The sequence below is a fragment of the Leptonychotes weddellii genome, chromosome 7 (assembly GCF_054177405.1).
Source record: "Leptonychotes weddellii isolate Sample4059 chromosome 7, ASM5417740v2, whole genome shotgun sequence".
In the NCBI taxonomy this organism is placed as follows: Eukaryota; Metazoa; Chordata; class Mammalia; order Carnivora; family Phocidae; genus Leptonychotes; species Leptonychotes weddellii.
The window spans coordinates 115,723,692-115,728,811 of NC_138375.1; the positions used below are offsets into that span (position 1 = coordinate 115,723,692).

Genomic DNA, 5,120 nt, shown 5'->3' on the forward strand with positions numbered 1-5,120 from the left:
ATATAATGTCTTTGAGCCTCAGAATTCTGGTATGTAAAATGAGCAAACGGACTGCGCTCCAGAGGGTTGTGGTGAGGATTACATGAGCTAGGTGATGTCAAGGACTCCCTACATAATATGCCTGGGTCAGTGGTGGCTGTGCTGATTATTATCAAGCACCTTCTTCCCCACGGAGACAGTGAGCCTAGAGCCAGGGAACAGGTGCAGAAGGCCTGGGAGGGGCACAGCGGGAGCTGGGAGGAATTGACTGTTTGCTTGGAAATGAGTAAACTGAGGCCCCCCCAGAATCTTCTTCCTGCCTAGCGCAAGACTTTCTGGCAAGCACAGATGCTGAAGAGGAGAGGTTGAATGAGCACGGGAATGAAGGAATGAAGGCGTCAGCAAGGAATAATGAGCCTTCCGTGCTGGCCTCGGAACACTGACCTTTTTCTGATTTCACGCTGCAGCATGGAGGGGTGGCATCTGAAATGCCATCCGGGGAGGTCTCTCAGCTGCATGTGCACATGCGTGGGTGTGCGTTGTGTGCCAGGGTGTGTTGAGATTAACGTGGGAATAAATCACAAGTGCTTAATCTTCTTGGTCCCTGATGGGCCCATTCAGCAGACATTATCAAAGGTGGATTTTCACTTGCACTTCTTTTTTGGTTTTCATCCCTCTCAGCGTGGACAGTGGGGGACTGCACAGTGTCCCATGAATTAATAAAGAGACATCTACGTATTCAGCCTGGACTGCTATATTGACTTCATTTTAGGATTTGACCACAATAAACAGGGAAGAACTCATTTCCTGTCCAAGAGGCAGAACCGCTCATCCTCAGCAGGAGAGAAGAGATTCCAGGCAGGGGCCTGAGTTGGAGCAGGGAGGGATCCTTTCCTGAGAAAGAGATTGCCAGAGCCAGTATTCAATCTGGGGTGTCACCTTGGAAATCAAAGAGTTTGGGGTCCTGTGGGGACCTCCGTTTTGGCCGAGGTGTCTTGTGGCGTGACCTTCCCCTCAGAAAGTTTGTCTTCTGAGGAGACAGGACCACAGGGACAAAACACGGTGTGATCTACAGAAGTCTGCGAGTCAGGAACGATGACATGTTTGAGCTGGAGGGGATTTTAGAATTCCTGCCTCTCCCTTCACCTTAGTTTCCCACCCACAGAAGGAGGAGGCCAAGCTACATCATTGCTAAAGGCCTTTTTGCACTAGCAGCCCACACCTTGACTCAACACTCACGTACTCTGGGCTATGAACATGCATGTGTGGGTGTGTGTGTCTTGTTTTGTCTAAAGCCTAAGGCTGCATTACTTGATGCTCACAGGGAGTGAGCACATGTAATTGGGGTAATTTCTGGGCATGTGAACCCCACCCCTAGCATGGACTGTGGATAATTTTATAATCAAAATGAAGCACCTAAAAGATGGGATATGGGCAATGTGCCCTTTGTTGCCATGATAACCGTGGGCATGTCTTCTAATTGGTCACGTCTTTGTCACATTTATGTTTAGCTATCTAATACGTCTGTGGAAATAATGTCTGGATATCAGTGTTCATCAGAACGAGTGGGGATTTTTGTTTCTAATTTTTGAAAGTGAGCACTGAGTCCCTTTCTCTGGCCTGCAGTGTTAGCACCCAGCAGACTCTTTGAGGCCCGAAGAAACAAGGGTAATGTGCGCCCTGTGACTCAGGAGGTGGGCATGCTTAGCTTCTTGCAGGCTTGGAGTTATGCCGGGTACACCAAAGGTGGTTGATCAATGCCTCCTTTATTGAGTTGATATGTGACCCCTCTTTTGGGGGAGGGGGGTGTTAGCCCAGAAAGGAATAGTTCACCTTGGAAAAAGTTGGTCTTAACAACTTTTTGCCCAGAAGTTGGGACCACCAATTACTAAACCACAGAGCAACTCCCTAGGGCTACTGAACCGAATGGGAATGTTTGCCCTGGCACTCCTTGGTCTGAACTTTTCCAATTCTTATTTCTGCTTTTTAACTTCTGTTTATCACCTCCTTTATTCTCTTGCTTTTAGCTGCCACTCATTGGCATATATCTGGTTCCTCAAACATGATATCTCAGCATCTTCCTTAACTCTTGTCTTTCTCTCATACCCCATATCTATTAATTCTTGACAGTTCTCTCCAAAATGTGTCTTTAATCCATCTTCTTCTCTCCATCTCTGAGGGGTCACCACAGTCCATCTTCATTGCTTGCCTAGAAGACGGCAGCCGTCTACTAACTGGCCTCCCTGCTCTCCTGTGATGCCCCCTCTGAGCTACTTCTCATCAATAACACGAGGGATTGACATAAACCCTTTAAGTGTCTCCCAGCATTCCATCCTCAACCATCAGATGCCTTTTCACCATAGAATAAAATGCCAAGACCTTACCATGGCCCACAAGTCTGTGTGTCCTGGCCTTCATTACCTCTCTGACCTCATTCCAATAACATTGGGCTTCTTTGTGTTTCTAGAACATGCTAGTCTGTCCCCCACCCCTGGGCCTTTGGTTTGTCTCCTCTGCCTGGATGCTCTTCCCTGAGAGCTTCCTGTGACTGGCTACCTCTCATCCTTCAAGTCTGAGCTCAAAGGTCATCTCTCAAAGATGCTTGCCCTGACTACCAATCCAAATAAAGTACTCTATAGCTTTCTCTAAGTACATCACTGAACTCACCACAGTTTGTAATGATTTATCTTTGTTCACTTTTTCATTATTTGTTTGTTCTCCCAGACCATATATTCTAGAAGGGTAGGGACCATGTATGTCTTGATTACTACTGTATCCTCAGAACCTAGCGTATGAGTGTCCTAGGGTGCTATGATGAAGTCCTGCAAACTAGGTAGCTTAAAATGGCAGGAATTTGTCCTCACACAGCTCTGAAGGTCAGAAGTACAAAATTGAGGTGTTGGCAGGGCCAGGCTCCCTTCCAAGGCTCTAGGAGAGGATCCCTCCTCACCTCATCCAGCTTCTGGCGGTTCCAGGCTCTCCTTGGCTTGTGTCTGAGTCACTCCAGGTTCTGCCCTCATGGTCACATTGCTTTCTCCTCTTCTTTCTGTCAAATCTCCCTATCCTTCACTGTTGTAAGGACAACTTGTCTTTGGATTTAGGACCCACTCAGATCATTCAGGATAAACTCTTCCTCTCAAAATTGTTAGTCACATCTCTTGCCTTTTAAGGTCATATTCACAGGTTCTGGGGATTCGGATGTGGACATATCTTTTTGGGGGCCACAAGTCAGCTCACTGTACCTGGAGAAGTGCCTGGTACCTGGTAGGTGCTCCAAAAAAGTGTTGAGTGAATGTGTAAATCATCAGAGTGAGGGCTTCTGTCCTCAGAGAATCTAGCCGGCTTACCTCATTGATCATCACCCGCAATTACAAATATTTGCCCTTAGGCGTCCTTTCCAAGTGGGTGCTCGCCGTGCTGCATTAGCATTTGCCTACACACCTGAAGTGTGTGCTTCACCCATCATCCTGGCACCATGGGTGTCTCTTGGGCCTTCTCTTTGTTCAGAGACCCTCTGCATCACCCACTGAGGAGGAGAAAGCAGACTCTGTAAAGCAGAAGAGTGGCAGATATATCAGTTAGAATCTTGAAAGGAAACAGGTTTCACCCCGGTGGATCAAATGAAGATGTTTTAATGAGAAAACTACCTATGTTGGTGTAAGAAGGGCTAAGGGGACATACTGGGATGGTGAGGTCCCCAGTGGGAAGTTATTACCACCCCTAGGACCAAAGGGACAGGGGGAGGACATAATGTTGACAAAGCCCCATGAGAGCTAAGCTGTGGAGGAGGGCTGCCCGGCAGGAGCTATAGTCATAGAGAGATGATGGAAAAGCAGTGAGGAAGTAGAGAGATACCCAGCCTGTCTCTCCCACCCTCTGATCTACTGGCGCTTCCCATGGGCCGAACCCAACCAGAGCCAGAGGAAAGCAGAGCTGGTAGTGCTGCCCGTGGTCCATAGAGGTCAGCCTCCTGGAGCACAGAGCCAGGAAGAAGACAGGGCATGGGTTTGGGGGAGAGGCGCATGGAAAATAACCAACAAAGCAGGTTCCCAGCAACAAGTCTGTTCGAGGGATCAGAGAGGCAGGAGGCAGGAGGGGCTGTCACCCGGTCCAGTGTAAGTGAGCAGTAAGTAAGAAATGTAGGGTTGATCCCGCCTTTCTTCCTTCCCCCGCCATTGCCACCCATGTAGGCCGGAAGTCTACCTCAGTGGTTCTAACAGTGGCACTACTGTTTTCATCACTCTGAGTGTGGGGATCAGGAAGAGGCCAGCCCTGTCTGCAGAGTCTCTGGAGGATGCAGACGCTGAGCAACAGCAGAGGGAGAGGCTTGTGGACAGCAGGGGCTGAAGCTCACGAGACGGTACCAGCGGGCAGGGAGGGGACTCCGGCAGGAATTTTAATTCCACTCTGGGTTTTGTGGGTTCAGCCCCTGCCTCTGGCACAGATTATGAGGAAAAAGAAAAGTGGGACTTCTTACTTGCGTGTTGGACTAAAGGAGAAAAGGAGAACTAGAACGATCATTCTCAGCAAGCTTGAACTTGAGTGACCAGAGGGCTGTCCGGCTGAAAGCACAGATTATATGTCTCCCCTGGACAGCCCGGCATGCGAGCTGAATGTACCCTCCTTCTCCTCACAGAGCACGTCCCTGTGGCCCTGGGAATGATGCATTTTACAAAGTACGGCACCTTTACCCCCTTCCCACCATCGCTTTAGTCTGGTAAGTCGAATTTAAGGAATTTTTAAAAATTTACTGGAAGAATAAAAAATAGCCTTGGAAATGTTTGAAAGGATGAGTTGCCTCCCCGCGAAGCGCTGGAGTAAGAAAAGCTTTGCTGTGTCCTTGGGTCTTCTCTGTGCGCTGTTCTGGGTCTTCCTGAGTTGCTGCCAAGCCCTCACCACCTTCCCTGCAAGCATGAGGTAATGTCGGCTTTGCTCTGTTTTCTCTCTGATCCTTGTGAGCTCTGTGGCCTCTGCTACCTCTGGGGCAGGATCTCACTTTATTAAACAGGACAGTCGATTAGTCTTGTTCATGCTGTACTACATCATCGAGCAGTTTATCTTAAGACAAGGCTAGGTTCACCCCAAAGATACAAAAGTAGGGATCCGAAGGGGTACGTGCACCCCGATGTTTATAGCAGCAA

The 5,120-nt window shown here is 48.6% G+C and overlaps 1 protein-coding gene across 1 annotated transcript in view; it reads left to right on the forward strand.

Annotated features, from left to right (window-relative positions):
- The first annotated feature begins 4,444 nt into the window (after positions 1 to 4,444).
- The window catches only part of FSTL4 (follistatin like 4), a 400,176-nt gene continuing 399,500 nt past the window's right edge, over positions 4,445 to 5,120 (forward strand). The window contains exon 1 of the mRNA XM_081827062.1: positions 4,445 to 4,696. The gene's annotated coding sequence lies outside the window, so the exon portion shown is untranslated. The remainder of the gene's footprint in view (positions 4,697 to 5,120) is intronic.